Source organism: Chrysemys picta, chromosome 1 (genome assembly GCF_011386835.1).
Source record: "Chrysemys picta bellii isolate R12L10 chromosome 1, ASM1138683v2, whole genome shotgun sequence".
NCBI classification, from domain to species: domain Eukaryota; kingdom Metazoa; phylum Chordata; order Testudines; family Emydidae; genus Chrysemys; species Chrysemys picta.
This window is the reverse complement of record NC_088791.1, coordinates 153719674-153744992: the sequence shown is the minus strand read 5'-3', so window position 1 is coordinate 153744992 and position 25319 is coordinate 153719674. Positions and strand designations below refer to the sequence as shown.

Here is a 25319-nt window from a genome sequence, read left to right as displayed (position 1 = left end):
TCCAATGCAGTTTGAAGCTTGGGGTCTGAAGTATGCACCAGCACTGGATGTCAGTATCCCAAACCAGTGGGAACAGAAGTGTACAGTAAGTACGCTAATAAAACAAGAAACCTACTAGCAGAAAACTGCACTAAGACTATAAACTATCAACTGCTAACGAGTGCTAACTATACTATCTCACAGCAGCATGAGGCAGCAGAGGGCACATGTGCCACCTTGACAGATACTCTAAGGGAAAATCTGCAACACTAGTGCACTGGGCATGAACACACCTGAAGTGGAATGGACATGTACAATCATTCAAAGAAGAACAGCTCTTTACTTTCAAACTGAACATATATGATAAGGCAGGGGTTCTGATACCTCAGGGGGTCACAAGGTTATTACATGGGGGGGGGGGGGGTTGCGAGCTGTCAGCCTCCAGCATTTATAATGGTGTTAAATATATAAAATACAGTGTTTTTAATTTATAAGGGGGGGCACAATCAGAAGCTTGCAATATGAAAGGGGTCACCAGTACAAAAGTTTGAGAACCACTATGATAAGGAAATCAGTGAGAGACAATAAATATGGAACTCCACTATGTCATATTTAGAAAGTTGTGTTTTAGAAAAGAATTGTACTTTGAAGTATAGGATAAGGAGACATAAGACATGGGTTCTAATCCTGGATCTGCTACTACCTTCTTATGTGACCTTTAGCAAATCCCTTACATCTCTGTGCTTCAGTTTTCCTGTTTGTAAGATGTGAATAACAACACTTCATTAAGTCATAAGGATGTGACAAAGCTTAATTCATTAAATTTTTGTAAAGAGCTTTGAGATTCACAGAACAATGCTGTTATGCATGTGCAAATTACCATTTTATTACAGTATCATATTAACAATGCTATAGTTGAAGATGAGATGAGACTGTCATACTAAATCCCTTCCATTAGTTGCTTATTCCACTCCAAAACAGTTACCTTTTGGTCAGACACTTGTCATGCCTTGTCTCTATCCAAAAGTGACTTTTTAGGAAAGTTTCACAAAAATCCAGTTAGCCGTTTTTGAGTCATCCTATTATGTAAAAAATAGTTTCCTGGTGTTAATTTTTCCATAAGCTTTCCGCCCTTAAACATGCTTGTGTAATTAAAATATGGCTTTGTTTTAAAACATCAAACTTGACATATACGTAGTCCTGAAAGAGAAGTAGCAACTTTGCCATGTTTGAAAGCATTTGGTTTTTAAATAAAGTTATTACCATTTTAGAATAGCTAAGTGAGCATTTACTGCCTTAAAGATTCCAATATGCTCTGTGTTATGATTTTCAGATTGTAGCCATTAGTGAATCTACTGAATTGTGTGAAGGATAAGAGTAGAGGTGTGAAGTTAGACTTGCAGGCTATTTACTCCGGAGGGAATTCTGTGTCACTGCGCAAGTGCAGAATTAATGTCCCTCACAGATCCCTCCCCCCAGAATAATTTATTCTGACTGGGAGGTGAAGGCAAGCTGCAATTACACCTTTCACTCACCAGAGGCTGATGTGGCGCCAGAAGAGAAGGCAGCTGTCTCACAGGCCAAAGCAGGCAGACGCGGGGAGGCAGGGGGAAGAAGCTGTCTTCCTCTCAGTGTCCTGCCCACGGGGCCAGGTGAGGAGGCATGCGATATGGGGGGACAGAAAGAATGGGGCACACGGGGCTGCTGGCAGGGGGTCACACAGACTGGGGTTCAGAATGGGTAGTGGAGTAGACAGACTGGGATGACGGCACAGGAGCTAGGGGGTGACAACATTGAGCCAGGAGCTGAAAGGGAGTGGGGGTTCAAGGCCACATGGGACAGGGGTACAGGGAGTGGCTGAGTGGGGATTCTGTATTCATATGCCTAAGAAGGAACCTATTTGTAAAAAAACCCAGCAACATTTCCTGAATCTTTTTTGTTGCCTGTATTGTTACAGACATACTTGCTCACCAGTATTTTGAAATAAACTACCAAAATAATTGAAACCGGAGTGATTATATGATGTTATTTTGACAAATAAAATATGCAGAATTTTGCACAATTTTAAAATATTGTGCGCAGAATTTTTAATTTTTTGGCACAAAATTCCCCCAGGAATTTGAATTATTATACAGAAACCTTATATAGCCTCTAAAGACCTTGGAACTGTTACTTACGTGAGCAATCAACAGCACCACCCTTTCTCCTGAAACAAAACCCCTCTATAAATTTTCAGTGTGTCATCTCTGAAAGAGTTTATAACATTTTAAAACTAGCATATAAAAATCAAATAATGATAAGTACATTCTTTGAGTGCATGCTGGGATGCATAAATTATTGACATAAGAAGTTGCAACTAAAAGGCCAGTGGCTCAGGGCATGAAAAGAAACGGCCTAGTGATCTGAATAACCCTGATGTTGTCTGAAAACTGAGCAGGCTTATTCTTTGGCTGGAGATGATCAGAAAATATCAGGTATTCTAGGCTTCATGCTATTCTGTGATGGTAATGGCGTCTCTTGAAGATTTTGAGACTCATTTTCCATTGTCATTTACATCTTTGCATGGTGGGTGTAAAACAGTACCAGATCAGACTGGCGGCATTTTGCATTCACTTTATACAGTCATAAATGACAAAGCAAAGTGCCAGGAGGGTGAGAATCAGCCCCTTAATAATTAATTTAATGTGAAATGTTTTAGATTTTGATTTCTTACCTCGTGGACTAACCTGTGGTTATGGTGTGGTACCACAGTGATGGTATATTAGTAATACCTAAAACAGATTAGATTGGATTTGATAGATGACTTGGGTTTGATTCCTGATCCTGTTTTCTCACTCCTACAATATAAGGGCACATGTATGATACACAATGTGGGACAAATTGTGGCTTTTCCGGCACTGAACAATTTGAGGGCCTCAGCTGGAATTCCTCCTTCCAAGGGTGAATGGCAGCTGCAACACTTGTGCAAGAATGCAACATGTGCTGCTCTCTGGCCTTATCTACACTACCGCAGTACATCGATCTAAGTTACGCTACTTCAGTTACATGAATAATGTAACTGAAGTCGATGAAGCTAGATCCACTTACCGCGGTGTCTACACCATGCTGTGTCAACAGGAGACACTCTTCCACTGACTAACTTTACTCTTCTCGGGAAGCTGGAGTACAGGAGTCGATGGGAGAGCGTTTTGCCACTGACTTAGCGGGTTTTCACCAGACCTGCTAAATTGACACCGCTGCATCGATTGCAGTAGTGCTGATCTAGCTGTAAGTATAGACAAGCCCTAGGTGTGGGGTTGAGCTCTACTAATCTGTGTATACAGCTGCTCCCTACCCACCTCAAGGAGAGTAGTGATGTTGGTGATGCTAGACCCTTACAGTCCTTGTCCTTCCTGAGCCTGATTTTTCTTTTGTTTATGTGAAAATCATGAGAAATCGCTGATGTCAATGGAATTACAAAAGGTGTATGTGAGAGGAGAATCTGGCCCATCTGGGCACAAGGTGTGCAGTTGTGCTTGGCTGTTGCATAGGGGCAAATATATATGTGTGTAAGAGTGAGAGTGAGAGAGACTCTTGATGCCCTCTCTCCCATTTGTGCTGTCACACAGGGTTGGCACAATCTGTCTCTGTATGTACATCAGTGTTTTGGTTTTATATATCCATTAGATTATGAAGTTTTGTATGTGTGTTCTGAACAGCGCTAAACACATTATTGGTGCTTAGCAAATAAATAATCTCCACAATATGATTATAGAAAAAACAACAGTTCCTTCCCACCTTACCGTCTTTTCTAAAAGTAATATGTCACATTGTCCAGCACAGAGCATGTGATCATGTAGTGAAAGACCTCATGGAAATGAACACAGTTTACAGGGGCAGAGGTAAGGTTGCTGTGGGAACCTTAACTCTGAATTTCCTGAGTTTAGTGAGATTAAAATCTCAATCTCCACATTACATCAGCATAATTTTTGTGTGTGCGCATATCACGTGGTCTAAGCCAGTGCATTGTTTCTAAATGCAAAGGTACATTTGTGTGTGTGAAAGGGCGTCTTTTCACATTTTGGCAACTATGAGCCACTTAAATTAGTTCTGATCGACAGTGTCAGATTTTTAGCCCCAACAACATAATAAAATCAAGTTAAAAAAACACTGAGAAAACAAACAAACCAACCATCCAACCCTATCGTACATTATGTGCTCCGCAGTTCTGAGCCTCAGTAACAAGACAAAAGGAGACTGAGACTTTGTCATTCGCTAGCTGTTAATAATCAAGAGAAGATCTGCCAGACAAGCTCTTTGAGGGCTCTGTCTGTCTCGGCCAGGTAGATGCTGCAATACACAAAGGACTTCACACGGGGAGAAAGAAAGAGTGTTCATGGACAATGATGCAGCTTTCTTAATTAAGATTTTCATTACTGATACATACATTAAGGGTTTGCAAATGCAAGTGCCCAAGCACTCTCATGTACAGGTAGATGTCTCTGATTCTATCGTAAGACACTAGGCACACTTTTGCAAAATCATCATGAACATTCACCAGCTAAAGCTCAAAATCTGCTCACCTGCCCTTTGCCATGAAGACAATGAAAAATAACAAATGATATTTCACTTGCCTATCGAAACAAAATTAACCTTCTCTAGGTGAGCAAACAAATGGAATTTTGCAAGACTGGATACTGAAACGGATTCTGATCTCACTTACGCCTGTTTTATGTTGGAATAACTTCAGGAGCTTCAGTAGAATTATTCCTGATTTGCACTGGAGCAATGTCAGTAAGACCTGAAACCAGGACTGTTAAATGTGCCCGCTTGTAAATGCTGCAGTGTGTGAAAAGTACCAGATATCCTACTGTTAGGGACACACAGGTTCCATAAAAGCTAGATGTTGTGATGGATCCTTATACAAAAACAAAAGAAGAAATCTTATAGTGCAGCTGCAGTCCCTACATTATACCAGATACCTGAAAGCTGATCTCACTCTTACAGTAGTTTGCTTTGTAGTTACATTAATCATCTTGTTTTGTGTGTAGACAGGTGAGGTGTCTAAAGAGGTGCAGTTGGAATTTGAACCCAGATCCATATTCAAATTTTACAAATGGCCTTCAACTTTACAAGTGACTGAAACAGAACTATGGACATGAACAACCCGGAACTGTATGGTGTTTGAAATCTGTATCTGGCTTCTATTTTGTGGGTTTGGCTTACTCTAGCATGGGAGGTTGTGCTTAAAGAATCAAGGTATCATCTGCTTAACAAGTCAAAAATTGAAAAATAGGAACCACAGGGTTGACATTGTTGATGCCATAAAAGAGACAGGAATCAGCTTGTTGAGATGGATGAAAACCAGACATGCATGCATCCTCTGGGTACCACCAGAAAAAATTGCCATTGGGTTGTCCTTAGAAAATCCGGTGTTGCTTGGTGGGCACTCTAATAATTTGAAATATTCCCTGAGTATGAACTAAATGCACACATGAGAGAGAAAAAAAGAGAAAGAGAAGAAAGTGGAAGTTAACAGGAAACTGGGGAGAAGAAAACATTGTTTCTTCTTATGCTGTGGATCTTTCATCTCTAAGATTCCTATTCCCAGCCTCTAAATAAAGCAACTGTCACCAAATGTGGTTTGCAAATGGATCATCAGTGACACCCATACAGATGTGTGCATCTGTTTGATTGTATATAAGCAGCCGGAAGGCAGATGGATTTTTTTTTTAAAGCAAGAGGGGTGGAGAGGAAAAGGAAATTGCTGAAACACTTTTAAGAACTAATTTTTAAACATGGTACCTTATGTAGGACACCCAGAATAAATGTGGAGGCTCTGTTTGGCACTTAGGGCTTTGAGTGGGTATGTGTACAAGTGCCAGTTTGAACACCCAGATGTGAGATCTGGAGCTCTGGTAAAGGCAGTTATATCTGCAAATTGGGATTTTCATGGTAACCAGAACTCAGTGTTACTCATCTTTACTGCCTCAGTTTTGCTTCATGTCTACAGTATAAATTATACAGAGATAGGTGTACAATATGGAATTAGTCAGCACTGACTGCACTCAACAGGGTTTTTCGGTCTGTAAAAATGTAACAGCAGCACTACCAATGTACTCAGGGTGGTAGTGTGGAATCTACTTGGGCGATGGTTGACAGTATAGGTAGAGAACAACAACAGGCATGCCAGATCCAAGATAATTTCCCACTGCAGCGAAGACACTACCCTGAAAACTACAACACGGCCTGCAGTCAAACCACCTGGCGTTATGATCCCATCAGCTCTAACAAACGAGGCTTAATATTTGGATGGCAGATCTCTAGGTTGCTGCAAGCAGCACTGCCAGTGATTCAGCAAGTGGCCTTCTTCCATCTGAGTCTAGAAAAGAATGCACCAGTGTGGAATAAAGGAGGACTAGAAAATCTGATTTTTTTCCTCTCTCTTCTCCCTTCCTCTATCTCTTTCTTTGCTTCCTTCCTTGGTTCCTTCCTAAATCTAAAATCTTTACCCACCCTGAATTTTCCAGATTCAGATCCAGATTTTGCAGCTGTAGCCTATTATGTTTCTGTGCACCCTATAATCCAAATACCTTCAATAAATTCAATTACATTATTTGGATGAGAGATAACATACAACAACATCTCAAGGAAGCACCATCAGAGGGCTCCTTATCCTAAGTTGCTGTCCAGGCCACTCCTTAGGTTCAGTCTCGTTCAAGTTGATCAGATCCTGTTTTGGGCTCCACAACCCGGGGTTTCAGAGGAACAGTGATAGTCAGCACAGTCTATAAAACTACATACACTGAAGAGTCTGTCTCTACTTTTCATCCTTACATTAACTTCTAGTTAGCATTTGCCATTATCAATCATTAAACAATTTGAAAATTCACACTTGAACGAATGATATAGCCAAAACCCTAGAGCATACATTGGTTCCCTCTTTTGAGTGGATTTCTGCAAGGACTTCCTGGCTAGATTATCAGAATCTAGTCTTACTAAGTTGCAATAGGTAGAAAATCATGAGGTTCATCTTATTTTTTTCACAACACTCAGTTTTCTCATGTAATCCTATTGCTTAAGTGCCTTCAGTGGTTACATCTTATGGTGGAGAATTCAATTTAAGGTCATGACCCTTGTATTTAAGGCCCTTCATTTCTGGAGTGCCTTCTTAGTCATATGATGTGACTTCTGTACACATACCAGTATAAAACCTCTACTGTTTCTAATTTGTTGCTTGTCTCACCATTTCTTCTCTTTGCAAATGCCACGTTAAGAGAGACTGCCCATGTGCTCCCTTTTCAGAGCATTCTTTCTCTTCAGAAGATATTCAGTAATTGGGAAAGGTACTCTTCATTTTCTATCCCAAAATGTTGTGTAGTATTACCATCCACCTTAAGCAGATGCTCCATTTCCCCTCCAAAGAGCTGAATTTCAGAGGTGGACGGAGTGATTCTCGGGGATAGTTTGTATATCAGTTTATTAAGCAACCTGGGATACTTCAGGAAGAAAATTACTAGATACTGTAAGATTTATTATACTATAGCCCTTTTGTCATGCAAATGCTCTTAGTTGGCCTAGATGGTCATATCCTCCTGTCAGATACTGGGAAAAGTGCTAGTGTATCTAAATGCTCAACAACTCTGATAAACAGAAAGATGCTTTATAGCAGTTTTTTATGTTGTGACCATTGCAACAGCTTTTGTTGGCTGTTACTGGCGCATTCGGTCTGCCTCATATTTCCTGAATTTGCTGAAAGTTAGTTTGTCATTAAATACACTGATTCTTAACCTGTAAATCACCCTATTCAGGAATTCTATGAATTAAACTATATCTAATAATCCTTGGCACCTCCATGTTCATAGAACTCCAGATATTCTGATGATTGTTACAGCAGATGTTTCCTATTGGGAAATCAATAGGGAAGAATGCTTATGGGGAAAAAAAGATCCACTGAAAGATATTATCGTGAAGAACATCAGTCCTCTCAGCCATAAATAATTATGTCTTCACACATAAATCAGGCACAAAATGAAATTAATAAGCAGCAGGTTTAAAACAAACAAAAGGAAGTATTTTTTCATACAACGCACAGTCAACTTGTGGAAGTCTGTGCCAGAGGATGTTGTGAAGGCCAAGACTATAAACAGGGTTCAAAAAAGAACTAGATAAATTTATGGAGGATAGGTCCAGCAATGGCTATTAGTCAGGATGGGCAGGGATGGTGTCCCTAGCCTCGGTTTGCCAGAAGCTGGGAATGAGCAACAGGGAATGGATCACTCGATGATTACCTACTCATTCCCTCTGGGACACCTGGCATTGGCCACTTTGGTCTGACCCAGTATGGCCATTCTTATGTTCTTAAACTAAGAATTCACAGATATTAAAGGAAATCCTATCAGAACATAAGAAATGACATCAGAACATATGGTTCTGGCAAGGGATTTCTGGCAAAGAAGGGTCTCTTTGTCTAAAAACCCTATATAGACAGAATAGTTGTGGAATTTAGTTGGGGAATGAAACTGAGCATCCCACCAGTTGCAGTGAGGAAGAGACACAGAGTCAGCTCTTCACCTTACATCAAGGGTGGTAATGTATCTATTCTTTCTGTATTCTGTATAGTGCCAAATTAATTTCTGATTGATAATCTTTGATTAAATAATTCATATTGACCCTGTTTTTTGACAATCTTGAATAATCATTAACTCCAGACATGCAACAGTAAGGACTTCTGTTCTCATGTCAAGAAAGATTGTGTGACTCTTGTGAGAGACAATGTGGTCTAGTGGACTAGGAACCAGTAACTCCTGATTTTTAGCGCTGTCTCTATCACTGACTTCCTGTGTTGCACTGAGCAAGTCACTTATGCTATGTCTCAGTTTCCTCGCCTGTAAAATGGGGATAATGATACTAACAAACTTCACAGGAGTGTTGAAAGGGTTAGCTAGTTGACATTTGTACAAAACTCTATGCTACAGCATGCTGACTATAGGATAATTAATTGATGAGCAAGTTCCAGCAGCATGGAACACACATATAGATATCAGAGACTATTTTAATATCATCTGTCTGATATAATGAATAGTCATGCTCAGACACTGGCAACTAGCAGTCTGGAACACTGCCAATTGTGCTTTGACACACATATCATTGACCATCTGACTGATGATTTTCATATCTATGATGAGGTCAACAGGCTGCCACTCAGCTTCCTTTAGGTCATCATTACTCTACTAGAGAGGACTTCATGAAGCTGTGGAATAAATGGCATTTTCAGAGCAGGACATTCAAAAAGATGTAAGGGTCATTAACACCTTCCAGCATAACAACACCCCCATCTCAGCTCTGCCCATTCTCCCAACAGAATTGAAATGTCTACACCCTGAATAATTTAGCTTAAAGAAAGAAAGAAAGAAAGAAAGAAAGAAAGAAAGAAAGAAAGAAAGAAAGAAAGAAAGAAAGAAATTAAAACGTATACAAGCTTACATATTTATATATGTTCCTGAAATAGAGAGAGATGAGAGGGTGTTGGGGGAGGAGGGAATGAAAGGAACCTCAGTGTGTGCAACAAACTCCGCCTACAGACACAACAAAGTGTGCGACTCTCTAGTGTTGCAGATTAGGAAACTGAGGCTTAGAGAGGGGAAATGAGTTGCTCACCATCACATGGTAAATCATTGACAGAGTGGGATTTGAAGCACAGAGCTAGTTTATAAAACAGAACTATAACAATGATGAAATGGTCAACTACAATAAATGCTGATGCCATGTGGTCCCCTGTGTTTCCATGAATGGCTTCTGATGGAGAAAGGATTAACATAAATGTACACATTTGAAGCCTTTGAGCATCATTCATACTTTCTATCGATACTCTGAAGTTCTGCAGTGACAATAACAGAATTTGTTAGGGGCCATTATGAACCACCCCTGTTGGACAAATACATGATGGCAATGGGCTGGTGGACTTTAATCAATTTCTTTACTCAGTCAAATAAATGTCACATTACACGTAAGCCATACTTCATTTTTGAAGGCCTCTGCGCCCCTTGATGTACAAGCCTGGCACTGCTACTAACATAAATAGGAGCTCTACGCATATGCATAGACTCCTACCTATATGTAGCAAATACACCAGAGTGAAAGTGGAGCAGGACATTGTAATTTATGAGTACGGGACACCTTATAATGAAAGAGAAAGAGGAAAGGAAAGAAATATGGGGACCACATAAGCACAGGCAAATTCATCTGCATACGAGTTGGCACTGTCATACCACTTTGTGCAATAATCATATCATATCTCTGGCTATAATTTTTCCTATGGGAAAAAATGTTCCATTTTTCCCTCAGCAACATGGCAAATGTTGTGAGTCAACTTTAAATCTCAAAGTCACATGTTGTAATGTTTGATACCAACCAAACAACACTCTGTAGGGTGCTAGAACGTTTCAGCACACACCTGAAGAAATTAAGAATTTCCACTCCCTTTTTAGTTCTACTTTGAAAAATATTCCCAGAAACAAACAAACAAAAATAACTTGTGTATAAACTTGCAGATGTAAATGCTTCCAGAAAATTAAAAAAGAGCTGCTTGTTACATTGTTTTTCTTCCAAACAGTTCTTTAACATTCAATTGTTTTTCCATTGAACAAGTATTGAACATGGGTTTAGGCTGCAAAAGTAGAACACATCTTAAAACCCCCAAAGTTTGGATCTGGAGTTTTAGGCCTAAATGTTCAACACCCAGTAATTTTGCATTCCCATTTAAGATATCTAAAGCCCCATTTTCAGAGGTGTCAACTTCAGTTGAAGTCAATGGGAGCTGCAGATTCTCAATGCCTCTGCAAATCAGGTTCAAGGGGTCTCAAGTCTGGCACTCAAACTGAGGCGCAAAAAGTTAGCAGACACTTTTGAAAATTTTGTCCTTAGTTCTGGCCTTTCTCTAATTACCTGTTACGATTATGACTGCTTGGCAGTGCTAAAGTTCCTTATATATTATATTAAGAAGTCTTACTGTTTTACAGAATCACTAGATTTCACAATGCCAATGTATTATGAAATATTAGGAAAATGTAAACTTGTTTAATTAAAAAAACACCATATCTTAGAACTTGGCAACATTTGTAAAAAGCAAACCTCAATCCATGAGAGAATTTTACATTTTTGCTGCCCCAGATCTCAAACAACAACTCCCTAAATTAAAGCAATATTTTTTTCAACGAAAAAAAAAATCACTGAGCTGACAACTTACATACCAACGACCAAGCCCAAGTGAAAAGCCATGCATAACATAGGTTTGCAAAGGAAACCACTGATAGATTTTTTTTAAACTCTAGCATTGTTGGGCAGAAATGACCCGTAACTGTTGATAGTGGGGGGGCCCACAATTTAAAGCAGCAGTTTTTCAAATTTTTTGAGCAGAGCCCCCCACTTTGAGTTACAGTTTTTGTTTGCACCCCCCAAACCCAGAAAAAAAAAGGTGAGTCAGGGTAGAGATGGCGTTCCCTCCCCAGTCCTGCCGGGCTGAAGCCCAAGCTGTCTGGCATCATCACTCCCCCTCCCCTTCCCTTCCCTCCCCTCCCACCCCGAACGTTCCTCCACACCCTCTAGGGGGTGTGCCCCAAAGTTTGAAAACCTCTGATTTAAAGGTTCTGGTGGTATGCGGCAGGGCATATGAACCCTGGCAGAAATCTGGAGGGGCATGTGACCCCATGTGTGCCACCACGCGTCGCCTCTATTGTTGGGGCATGCTAAAGAAACTATATTACGTACACTAAGACTTAGTGAAAACTATGCTGATGGTCAATATAAGCAGTGAGGGTTCACATACTGCTGCCAACTTTGCAGTTGCAGGCGTTCCAGGTCATGAAGTTGTATCCCAGCAAGCACAGGTTGAAATGCTAATGAAATATTTTCTGTACCTTTTCCAGTCCTGGATGATGTGGAATACAAGCTGCTTTGTGCTGAATGAGAGCTCTGGGATGGGATAATATCCATTAGGAAATCATGGCAGGCTTTCCTCATATCTAACAGGAATCCTCCATCCATTGCCTCCCTAATTCAATCTAGAAATACACACACCACTTCTGCACATGCTCCCTATTCTCCCCATCACACAGTGAAAATGAACCATTCTGAGTATCACAAACTGATGCTGTACAGAAGTTTGGGACAACTGGGTAGAACAAGGATACACATTGAATAACAAGCCTTGCAGCCAGAGAGACCTAGCAAATACTTCACAGGGGCTTCAGATTTGCTTGAATGGGCCCTGAATAAAACACATGACTCTTGTCACTGAAAGGTACAAAATGCTGAGTACTTACATGAGACACAGAAAAGGTCTCCTTCAGGAGAAGAGCACAAACTGATCGTCAAGGATCTGAGGGGAAAACAAGAAAAACAGCATGAAGAAATAAAGCAGGAAATAATCTAAATGACACCAAAATAAAAAGGAGACCCCAGAGCCGCAGGGATTCTTGCAATTCCAGCAGAAAAAACAAATTTTTCACTTCATGGATCACAGAAACCTTGCAAGCTCAGAAATTATCAGAACCAGGAGACTGGATAGCTCGGGGGATTGGTAATAGGGCTAGGGAACCTTTCATCCCTAGGATGCTAGTCTGAATCCATTCCAAGTCAGCAGAGATTCAGTGATGTTACCATCTGGTGGCTATTCAGTTGCTTATGTGAAATAAGATGGTGGTCCCTGTGGACAGGTGTTCTCTTCACAAAGTCCACCACCATAATTGGCACTAATTGGCCTCCTTGTCAGTAGTCTCAGCAGAGAGGTTAAGGATTAAATTGGCCACAGAGAGCGAACTCCTCTTCTTGGCCCTAGATACAGTTCCTGCAGGTCAGAGGTGAGGCACATTATGGGGGCAGAGTGGTGAGGAAGCTTACACTACAGCGGCTTGTTTTGTGGATAAATAGTGGCATGTCAGTCCCTTCTGGTTTTGGCCTAAAATTGATGTGTTACCTACAGCCTTAGGAGAAAAGAGATCTCTGCTTTGAGAGAGAATGTTTGGGGGAACTATTGCCTTCTGGTAGTCTAAGTACTTAGCATAACACAGAGTCTCTGGATTTACCTATCTATGTTATGGATTATCTGAGCTATACCGTAAACCTATTGTCCAGGACATATTAACATAGAATGAATTAAAGAACAAGATGAGTCAAACCCTGCTACTTTGATGAGTTGTTCCAAATGGATGATCTGTTCCTATTTGAGACTGAAAGCAAAGGTTTATACAAAAGATTGATGTTTTGAAGTATCATTTCATGGAAGTGGAGGTGCAGGGTCTGGGACGGAGTTAGGGTGCGGGAGGGGGTTCTGGCCTAGGGCAGTGAGTTCAGGGTGCAGGCTCCATCCGGGCAGCGCTTACCTCAGGCAGCTCCCGGTTGGCGGTGCAGTGGGGCTAAGCAGGCTTCCTGCCTACCCTGGCTCCACACTGCTCCTGGAAGTGCCCGGCATGTCCAGCCCCTAGGCGAAGGGGCCAGGCGGCTCTGCGCGATGCTTGCGCCCGCAGGCCCTGCACCCACAGCTTCCATTAGCCGTGGTTGACAGCCAATGGGAGCTGCATAGCTAATGCTGGGGGCAGGGGCAGCATGCGGAAGCTTCCCTGATTGCCCCTGCTCCTAAGGGCTGCGGGGACATGCTGGCCGCTTCCAGGGAGCTGTGCAGAGCCAGGGCAGGCAGGGAGCCTGCCTTAGCCCCGCTGCGCCACTAACTGGACTTTTAATGGCCCGGTCAGCAGTGCTGACCGGAGCCACCAGGGTCCTTTTTCCACCAGGCATTCCGGTCAAAAACCGGATGCATGGCAACCCTACGTGTAAGGAGGGGTGGGGCAGCAGATTGTGGGCCAGGGAGAAGAGTGGTGGTGGGGGTGGGTGGGTGGGTGGGGGGAGGACGGACAATAAAGCAGGTAGGCTAGCAAGTGGGAAGGAATAGCTAGAGAGAATTCCAGGGTAGAGAAGGATCACTGGAACTGTAGGCCAGCTAGCAAGATGCATACAGCTTCAGTTGGGTTGGCCATCCCGGGAACAGCTACATGCTGGCTGGCATAGGCATCACGAACAAAGTGACCTCAGGAGCATGAGTTTCGTTACTGAAAAAGGGTTGCAATTCAAGCTATAACTCACAGACACCAATTTTTTTTTCATGGGAAATTCCAAAACCATTTCAGGGTTGTTGTTTTTTCATTGAAATTCCCTGCAAAAATGTTTTATTTTATTTTTCTAAAACTGTTTTTGACATGAACATTTGTGCTTTCAGGAAACCTATTTTCAAAACCAATTTTTTAAAAATTGAAAGCCAATTTATTTTTTGAGTAAAAATTTTCATTTTTGAGAGAAAAACCCACTTTTTATTTCAATTACTGTTTGATGAAAAAATGTTGACAGCTCTAGTTATAGGTCCATCAGTAGGAGCTCTGCAATCCTTTCATCAAACAAATTGGTATGATAGTAGGGGAGTGTAAAAGGGTCAAGTGGAACCTCCCAGAGGCAGAATGGAATGCTGGGAAATGGATACAGTAGAAACTTATTTGCAACAACATCTTGTAATAGCAACCGCCACTTGCAAGGAACACTTTCCCTACTGTGAATTGTCCACCCGGTAACAGCAACATAGCTGCCAGATAAGAGCAACATTTGTGACGTCGCATTCGAAGGTGGAGATTGGGGGGCATATGGGGCATTGCTCCCCCCAAACTGTGTCTTTCCACTCCCCTCCTAACTCTGGCACTTTAGCGCAGGTCCAGGGCATACAGCCCCGTCCATTTGCCCTACCTGACAGAGCCTGCCTGTGTGGACAGCATATGCAGGGGGGAAGGTCTGGAAGAGAGGGTTTTTTGGGGGGGAGGGAGGAGCTGAGGTCGGGGAAGCAGCAGTGGCACAGCTGGAAAGTTTCCTACTCCCTTCCTCAGCATCTGGCTTGCAAAGTGTGGGGCGGGAAGTGTTGCTATTTTGCAGCGGGGAGTATCAGGGACATCGTACCCCCCACACTGAGCTATCCCCTCCATCTCAGTTGCTGGCGACGGGGTGTGGGTATGCTGTTTTGCAGTGGGGGCTTGGGAGACCCCCCCTCCCAGTGCACTGACCTGTTCCTTCCCCCCCTCCCGTCTCCACTGTCTGTGCTTGGAGCCGCCACCCCCTCTCCATTCCTCCTCCTTCTCCTTGCTGACTGGGCATCAACATGGAGAGAATTGAGTCCACAGGAGATACAGTCTCCCTGCTTTCCATTTCTGTGTCCAGTACCGCAATAGCCGCAGTAGCTGGGAGCAGTAATTCAACCTAAAGTCCTGCCCAGCCCCTGCAGCCCTGGGATGGAGCATCCTCAGTGTAGACAGAATCTTTGGAGCATTTGGTTGACAAACTCTAACAAGACCCCACTGAATAGATGCGAACTGAAAGTGTCATAACTTGGTTAAAGTTAGGTAGATTTTCACAGGAGTGGCAACAGGCACATCCCTGACACCAGGCTGACTACCTACGTTTCAAGTCTCTGATCCAAGCATAGAGGCGCTAGAGTTTCTCAATGAAACTATTGTAAGAATCTTTTAACATGGTAATTTTTTAATAATGTATTTTTTCCCTAATATTGTTCTGAGAAATGGCTGAACTATTTCTGCTGAAATTTTCTGGAGGGGGGAAAAAATCAGCTGGAGGCGGACCCAGTATGAAAAAATATCAGCCCAAATTCTTAAAGTTTGGCAGTTATAAGCAACTGAAAACAGGGTGTTATAATGGGAAGTATCAGCCAATCTTAAATATAGGTGTCGCTACTTGCATCATTTACAGTAACAACTTTAATGCCAAAAAATGCCAAATTATTGGACTGGGCCCTTAGTTTATAAAGTTAAGTACTGAGCATTGACTTAATTGGGAAGTGAGGGCTCTCACCATTTGCAGAACATATTCATCGGCTTTTGCAGAATTACGCCACAGAGAGAGTATACAAAAATCACTTTAACTATTGAAAGGCAGTCAGTTCTGGGGTGGCACTCAACAACTGTTTAACAGTGCATAGCAACACTACAGAAATGTTCAGTGGAAGAAGTGAGGAAGAGCACTATACCCAATGAAAACTGTATGGAAATTTTAGATGAGTAATTACACAAAGCCTAAATTGGAATTTGGCAAGTCACCAGGGCTAACATTCTGCCAAAAGTGCCATAAAATCTTTAATGATCACAAGTGGTCCAGGCGCTTGATTTTAAGTCATGTCCAAAATATAAAAATAAAACTTTCCATGTGAAGTATTGAAAAAACAGAATGTATCTGAGGAAACTGTGATTCACTCCATGTTAGATAAATATTGAAAACATATACAATGTGGGCCAAACTCTACTCTCTTACCCCTTTGCAACCTCATTGACTTCACTGCAACTAAGAGCAGAATTTGACCCATTAAAATGATAGGGTGTAACTTTTTATACAGCACTTTGAGATACACTTTGTCACTAGAGACATACAACCTAATTACATTGCATTAACACAGCAGATTTCTCCAGGACACGCTATTATATAACATGTAAAAAAATAAAATCTATGAAAATTGACCATTTACTTTCCAGTACTCCATGTTATAAGTGGAATAATCCTCTGACTCATATGCCACTGTTATCCTTCTCTTTCTAATGTCACGTGTTTTCAACCCAAAATTAATATATGTGGTGGGGGCGTACAAGATGACCAACTGATCTTCTCCTTCTCCAGTTCCTAGGACTATTTAACAGTTCCCAAGGAAAAGCCACTACTACTAACCTTAGCAGAATTTCACTTTTTACCACCCTCATCCTCACTGAAGCTTATGTAAGAGGATTTTCTATAAGGGCGCACAGTGATGGTAGTGGTCAGGGGGTATAAAATCCAATTCCTAACTCACCAGCAAGATGTGGGTCATGCCACTAATGCCTCTATGGCCACTACTTCGAGGCAGTGTTGTCCAGTAAATAGGATACTGGTCTGGGAATCTGGACACCATGTTCTATTCTTAGCTGTGCCATTAACTCCCAGTGGCCAGATTCTGCCACCTTTACTCACACTGAGTAGTACTTTCCTCTAACATCGTTTCTTGACTAGTCCTATTTAAATCATGGGACTACTTGTGGTCTGAATTACTACTCCATAGGAGTAAGGATGGCAGAATCTGTCCCTATGAGTAAAATTTTCAAAAGCACCTAAGTGATTTAGGTGTCCAAGGCCCATTTTCAAAAATGACTCGGGCATCTAGGAACCTACCTATAATTGAAAATCAACAAGACTTTGGGCTCGTTTCCACAGCAGGGTAATGTGCCCTATACAGGTGTGATTTCTAAAGTGCACTAACATGTTGCAAATTAATTGGTTGGTGTAGATTGGTTGGTGCTGGTGCACAATAAAGTTTCCCAAGTGTGCTTTAACTTAGAAGCATGCTAGGCAACTTTTAGTGTGCACCAGCAGGGTCTATACTGACCAATCAATGTGTAACACATTAGTGTGTTTTAGAAATCACAACCCCATAGTGCACATTGCTGTTTCATGCAGACAAGCCCACAGGATTCTAAATGCATAAGCCACTTCTGCAAATGGGACGCAGGCTCCTAAGTCACTGAATGAGCTTTTGAAAATGTTTATCATATGTGGCTTGGATAAAGGCATTTCACCTTTCTGTGCCTGTTTCCCATTCTGTCAAATAGAAATAATGCTGATTACCTCTGCAAAGTGCTTTGAGATCTAGCAAATAAAATGTATTTGAGATCTAGCAAATAAAATAAAATAAATAGAGGTGCTGACTATTATTAGTTTAAAGCCTGGACTGGAATAGAGGGTGCAACTCCTGAACATCTGTTGCACAGGAAAGACGGGCACTGGATCCGGGTAATCATGAAATAACTGGACATGCTTCTACCTCCAACTGCCCTCTCCAAGGACCTATGTGGAGCTGGCATGGAGCACAGCTCTACTACATGCAGTCTGTGCTGTATACCAACTCCACAGAAGGTTCTGTTGCATTGTAAGCTTTCCAAGGCCTTTAAACCACTGGATGTGTTTTACCCTTAGAATATCTGATATAGAACTTAGTGCCAAAGGAGGATGGGACAAACAAGGCAATAGAGAAATCCTAATGTTATTACATTCTCAATCCAAATAGGGCCCAAACTAATCCAAGCCCATGTCTGGAAAAAACTGCAACACACCAGACCCTTCTGAGCTGAAATTCAATAGAGCCCTGTGAATGATCTGAATCTGAGGTGGAGAGAAAGTTCATTGCGTGTCTGACACGGGCAGAGACAGATTACAGCAAAATTAAATTGAGGATTTTAGTGGATATAATTGTTGTTTTTATATATTAATGAACAACAATAATACGTGTTCCTGAATTGAATATCAGGGCTGACATTTAATCTGAGCCCTTATGCTATTCATAAATGTTCATAAACGTCACAAGACCCCTACCCCTTGATTGAATTACGACCTACTATGCAATTTGGGAAACATGGATTAATCTACATAGATTCATATTTCTACAGGTTACATTGTTATTTTGTTGATTTATGCCCCTTTTCACTAAATGTCCTTTTCATCCAGAATCCAAGACAGAGCATGCAAATAGCTGACGTGAGAGTGAAGGGATCAGCTTAAAAACCAGTAGCCAGCAGCAGATGGAAAACTGGTATAGTGAAACCTGTACTAATTACCTCTTGCTATTTGCAATCACCTCTGTTAATGGCCAGCAAAATCTCAGTCCCTGTGAGATCTCCTATCTCCTTTACATTAACTCACAGTGTAGCAGGTGGCCACCTAAAATGCTTCTGGCAATGTACTGACCTGCCCACCTGTGTAATAAACTATATTACAATCAGCTTGCGAAGGAGGTCAGAGGTGGAACCTTCTTTAATATTAGGGGTTCACTCCAAGAACATAATTTTTAACCTCCTACCAATGTGAGAGTGCATTGGCAAAGGGCGTTGCATTAAATTGAGAGGTGTGCATCAGGAAAAGTGCCCTGGCAAAGCACAAGGAAAACTGATCTAAAAGGACTTATTTTTATTGTCACACTGTCTTAAATGGCTACCTATTAACAGTTAAAATACCTGCGGTCCTCTTATTGCCTGTTATTAACAGATGTCACGGTACAATGATATTTGCTTGTGGACTGATTATTATTATTTACTATTTGTATTACTGTAATGCCTAGGACTGTAGTCATGGACCAGGACCTCAGTGCTGTGCAGCTACTCAACCAGAGTGTGTTACAGCATGGAAACAAACTGAGCAGGCAGTCAAATGGTGGGTCTCCCACAAATTCTGTTTTCAAGGGCCCAATCTTGCTCCCTTTGAGGTCCATTGAGTTTTCTCATTGGGTACATCCATATTGGAGTTGGAGGTGTAGTTTCCTGCTTGGGTAGATATATGCACTCTAGCTAGCATTCTGAAAGTAGCAATGTAGCCGAGGTGGTAAAAGTGGCGGGACAGGCTAGTCTCCTGACTACAATCCTGTCTAAGACCCTAGGTACTTACTTGGGCAGCTTACCCATCCTACTGCCCATGCTGCCATGGCTACACTACTATTTTTAGCATGCTAGCTCAATCAAAGCTTATGCACATACATTTACCCAAGCTGGAAATTACACTTCCAACTCCAGTGCAGACATACTGGTAGATTTCAATGACAGGATCAGAAGCAGACACCAAAGGAGTAAATGGCCAGCTTCTCAGTCTTCTTTCATATCTTTCTACTTCTATTTGTTCCTATTAGCAGACAGGCAGCTTCTTAGTCTAATACATTCTAGTTGAGCAGTATATCCCTTCTTGAGATGTAGTAAGGGAATGACTTGATGCTCTGGGGCTATCAAACAAGTCAGAAGGAAATGAAAGTCAGCCTAATGGACTAATGTTAAGTAAGCCAAAACTCAGAAAGAACCTAGAAGATGGTCTCACAATTGTCAGCCTCTATCCAATCAAGGCAAAATATTAGCAGGGGATGCTGCAAGTCTAGCTTAAGCAGCAATGGCAGAGCTGTGTATGGAGTCTCACATCTGGAGTAGCAGAGAGTTGCACAAATAACAAGCCATATTTACACATACTTTAAAGTTAAGACATGTTTTGATATACAGTGAAATGTATTTTATATGCATGCGTTGATTATGTTTTATAATGAAACCGAAAAAATGAATTTGAAGATAGAAAGGTATGATACAGTTAAACAATGTGAAAAAAGTTACTGGTTCTGTAAGTTTTGCATAATAGGGTGTGATAAAGACTTAACAATTTTGATTTACTGATGATACATAGGTTACCTGTTCTTCAAAGACAAAGCTTATAAAACATCTCCAGAAGAGACAACTCCAATAATAGGAGAAATAACTAGATTTCCCTTTTCTCTACTTAAAGATAATAAAGTTGCAGTTTTCTTAATTACGCATTTTAAAATGTACATAATGCAAGATAACTATACATTGTCTTTCCTTTAACTAGTATATGAGTTAGTTTGTTTTGAAATATGGTTGCATTTTGCACTTGTAATGGAACACAAAGAGCTCCCCCCTTTTTTTTGGTAATTAAAAACAGATGAAAGAAACAGCCTTGATTGCAGCTTTTTGCTCTTTTAGTAAGATGTAACATACATGTTAAGGTTAAGGAATACTAACTGTATAAGGCTTTATATTATATTATAAACACACACACACACAAACATTACATAGAATCTATTAATAAATCAAGGAGTTTATACAGTTTTCACTTGAAGATATAAAAGAAACAATTTGGGGAAACAGACTTTTGAATAAATGCTGCTTGACAATAAGATTGGGTGATACAGTTTTTTTTACATAAGACACAGGAAGCTAATCAAAATCAACATCTTAACTCCAATTGTATATGAGCTACATTCCTTAGATAACTCCATCAAAAAGAAGTCCTAACCGCAGTTTTCATAGAAACCAATGAAAGATACATACAGTTAAAGAGGATGTTCTGGTATCTGAAAACTGAACTCCAATTAACATCCATCAGGAGTCTCTAGCTGCCTAAGGAGAATCTTCAATCTCTCCACACAAAGCACCTTTGAAGAAAGCACGTTCAAAGAAAGGGCTGTAGAGCTCTCCAGAAGATACATCACAGCTTCAGCAGCTGAGGCTAGTTTGTGGTTGAGAATAAGTTTTCACAAAGGGCCACAAAGGGTTAATGTTATGTTGTCCATAAGTCAGCTACTTATATCTAGAGCATATATTTTGACTTAAAGATGACAAGAAATAGTACTAATTGTAATTTGTAATGGTTTTAGTCACAAACCAATTCCTTGAGGGAATTCAACAGGGACAGCTTAAAATCAGTTGATTTTGAGTCAACTGATTTAAAAAATTTCCTCTGTTGGCCATTTCTGAAAGAGGGCTTAATTGCATTATTTAGACTCAGCTTTAAGACCTCGATGAAGGACTGCACTTAAGCACGTACCTAAATTCAAGCATGTGCTAAGTGTTATCCCGAATAGAGATGCCTTTCTGAATCACAGCCTAAGAAAACAGAGGTTTCCTCTATGCCCATCAGTGGATGTCACAGAGATTACAGAGACCCAGAACACTTCGGAAAATCCCTATCTCACCTGGACAGAAGTCAAAGCCTTTATGAATATGGTGTTCCAAGACACACAAAGTTAAATTAAAATGAATACTGAAGTATTAAGCAAACTGAATATGAATAACTCAAACACTAAATATTGAAATGTTAAGTTGAAAAATGTTGTACTAGTGATGACATGCATTGGTAGTTAATAAAAGCAATTACTGAAGTCTGGCTTGTTGTCTAGTGTTAATAATTAGGTAATTACTTTAAAAGTCCAATAGTTCATATAAATAGGTTACTGATGTGAGGAAGAGACCCTGGGAAATGAGTAAAGTTATTGATTGATAGTTTTTATTAATAATTATTACTTTCTTGCTAGGTATTAAAGACTTCCAAGGGTGATCCAAAAATCTAGTGTGTTCTGATAATTTGCTTATATGGTGGCTTTTGAATTGCACTTGCAACTCAAGAGCCAAGGCACTCCAATGAGCTCTATGTAATTCCTTTCCAAAGTCAAACATGCCAATTCTCCCCAAAATCTCCTTTACTCCAAGACATAATTAACACTTTCAATTTGGGGCATCGGGTTCAGAAATGCTCTTCCCTCAAGGGCACTGCAGGTCAGCAGTGAGGGGCTTGAGCAGAGCTGTGAGGGGAGCCCAGGAATGGAATAGCAGGGAGGAAGGTAGGGCAGAACTAAGATGCATTGGCAGAGTTGTGTGTGGAGACCCCCGGGGTGGAATAGCAGCAGACGCTGCAGGAGACGATTGAGGTGCATTTGCAGAGCTCTGTGAAGACTCAAGAATAAAAGTAGGTATTAGAAATCAGATTTATGGTATATTGGGAGAGCTGTGCAGCCCATGTTGTGGTTTAGGACTGGAACATTAGGGTACATTATAAGTCAGGGATGAAGTGTCTAAGCAGAGTCATGATGAAAAAGCCTGTATATATTAAGCCTAGATCTACAGAAAAAAATTCAATACAAAATTTTAAAGAAAAGAGACCGAAAGTTTCTTCTCCATCAGTATACCCAATAAAACAATCACACCATGAGACTATGCAGACATACAGGAACATGCTAAATTGTCAGACATCATACACAACAGCAGCAAATCCTGGGGATCTTAACCTTAGTGACATTCATTTTGTTCTATAGTTTTTACAATTTGTACTGCCTGTAACAAACTGTGCTCTCATGGTAGCATGTAATATTTGGACCTAGACAAAAAGCATTACAGGAAAAATTGTGCTCTCTTTTACACCCCTTCAATCCCACAGAGGTCAATGGGGTTATGCAGCTGCATGAGTAAGTGCAGAATTAAGCTCACAGTAAATAGAGAATGGCTATACATCAGTGGTATCTAACCTTTTCAGCCAGATGGCCAAACACATAATTTCAAAAAGGCCAAGGGGTCACAATCAATATTTTGGAGATGATTCTCCTACTTGTTCTGTTCCCCTTTATGCTTCTCAGTAGCTAAAAAGAAAAATCCCCTCAGTTTGGGGAATCCCTACTAGGCATACAAATGGGATAGCTGGCTCCTATGCCTCCATTCACACAGTCCCTGTCTGCTGACGGTGTGTTGGGTATTAGGAGGGGTGTTTTGGAGGAGAAGACTGGAACAAGCTGTGCTCCGGCTGGAACAGTAGATGATCCTTCGGGAATACAGCCAACCAGTGCACCTAAGAGCATCCCTCAGGCTCTGACCTACACTGCGGCAAAGAATAAGGATCCGTAACTGGTTGCTGGTTCTCAACTTCTCCCCATCTCTCCTGGGATGCTTTGGGTGGCTGCGGGTGTGTATGTGTGTGGGAGCCATTCTTTGCTTCCAGCACCAAATAGGCACCGTGTGGAAATCAGGCTTTTCCCACGTTGTCACCAATTCAATAGGTCTCTTCTTCCCATAGATGCCTAGACCATTCCCTGAATTTTTGGAATTGATCAGATGTGGTCTTCAAATCTTAGCATAATATTGTCAGACAAACAGAGAAATGCCATCAAATTGAATGTTAGGCCTCACTTCTTTTGGCCAATTATCATTATCTCCATTTTTCAGAGGAAGAAACCAAAGAGCAGCAAGGTAAAGTGACTTGTCCAAAGTCACACAGCAAATCAACAGCAGAACTAGGAAATTAACCCAAATCTCCTGATGCCCAGTTTTTGAACCACATCAAATGACACTAGAGATTTTTAAAGAAGATCTATCTGAACATTCCTTTTGCTGAAGAAAACCTCATACCTTTGATGGCAGAAGCCAAACCAAATAGCAGAGCCAGAGATTTTACAAGTCACTGAATGGTGAGTTACCATTTTTGTTATCTATTTATCAGCTTTCCTATGAAACATAGGTGTCTATTCACAATGACAACAAAGAAGCAAACAAATCCATGAGTTTATCCAAACCCAGTTTATATAGCTCATCATATTAATTTCCTGAATGAAAAAAAATCTTAATATGGGTTGGATTTGAATATAATCATTAAACCACTTGCCCAGCACCTGTAAACAATTCAAGAAGTTACACCAACCAAGGCCAAGTCAGCATAAAGATCAGCACAGTAAATAAAGCGGCACCGCTTTATAAGAGCATGCCATTTCTGTAGATGGGCTCTGGCTATTACAGCCTCTTGCAGGATTATATTCAACATTAGTTGGGGGGGGGGGAGGAGAATCAGTCCCAATGTCTCTCGTAAAGATTTTGTACAGCACAAGAGAAATGTTGGCTTTATTTTGCAACTCATTATCTCCATAAGAACATGAATCAAGAGATAAACTATGCCAATTTCTTCATTGCTGACTTGTTACAGGATATTGTTTGAGTCTTCACTAATGACTCCTTGAGGTTGGTTATTACTGTGATCAGGAGTTGGGAGGATAGAGGTCTGAGACCTTTCAAAGGAAACATTTTCCTTCAGTACCGCTACAGAAAATAAAGCCAGCATTAAGGTAACTTTAACAACTCAACTAGGATAATGGTCTGTGCATGCAGCCAGTGCTTCTGCTGTTTTAAATGAGGGGAATAAACTGTGCATAAGCTGGGAAGCTGAGCTAGCCAGCTATTCAGTCTTGGGGATCAGGAAGCTGTTAATTTGAGCAATGCGAGAATACGTGGCAACAAGCAGGGATTTAAGGCAGAAGAAAGGAAACATGGTGCAGTAGTTGAGTGCTACCTTGGGAAAAGTCGGTTTGCTTCTTTTCTCCACCATGTACTTTCTGCATAACTGTGGGCAGGTTAGTCTCTAGGTGCCTGGGTTCCCCATCTGTAAGATGGGGGATAATAGCATTTCCCTACCTCAAAGGTGCATTTTAAGAATAAATACATTAAAGATTTTGAGGGGCTTAGATACTACAGTAATAGGAACCATATTAATACCTTAGATAGATTTTCCTTCCCCTGGAACAGACACAAAGGGTTGTTCTGCTTTGAGAGTCACCTCATAAATACTGATTATCATACCCTCCCATTGACTTCAACCAGAGTGATGCCAGGAGGTAGCTTTGTAATGATGCTCATTTGTACCAAGCCTTGCGTGGCAGATAGAAAGTATTTCTTGGAACTCAAGCAGTGGTTTTGTGGTCTAGTTTCTCCCTAGACTCCATATGTGTCTCTGCGGAGTCAAGCCTGAGTTTTCTCCCCATGTAAAATGGGGAGAATAATAATTCACCTCCTCACAGAGGCGTTGTGAAGTTAATATTTGAAAAAAATGTTAAGCATCATTATTCCTTGCCCTCCACAAATTATCAGCTCTAGTAAACATTCTTCTGATTTTCCAGTTTATATCTGTGCTGTTTCTTCAGCATTTATCAGTGCCAG

The 25319-nt window shown here is 41.0% G+C and overlaps 1 protein-coding gene across 48 annotated transcripts in view; it reads right to left on the bottom strand.

Annotated features, from left to right (window-relative positions):
* The window catches only part of ZBTB20 (zinc finger and BTB domain containing 20), a 660688-nt gene that overhangs the window by 147554 nt on the left and 487815 nt on the right, over positions 1-25319 (bottom strand). For all 48 annotated transcript variants that reach the window (XM_065587156.1, XM_065587258.1, XM_065587254.1 and 45 more), the window contains one exon: positions 12282-12337. The gene's annotated coding sequence lies outside the window, so the exon portion shown is untranslated. The remainder of the gene's footprint in view (positions 1-12281; positions 12338-25319) is intronic.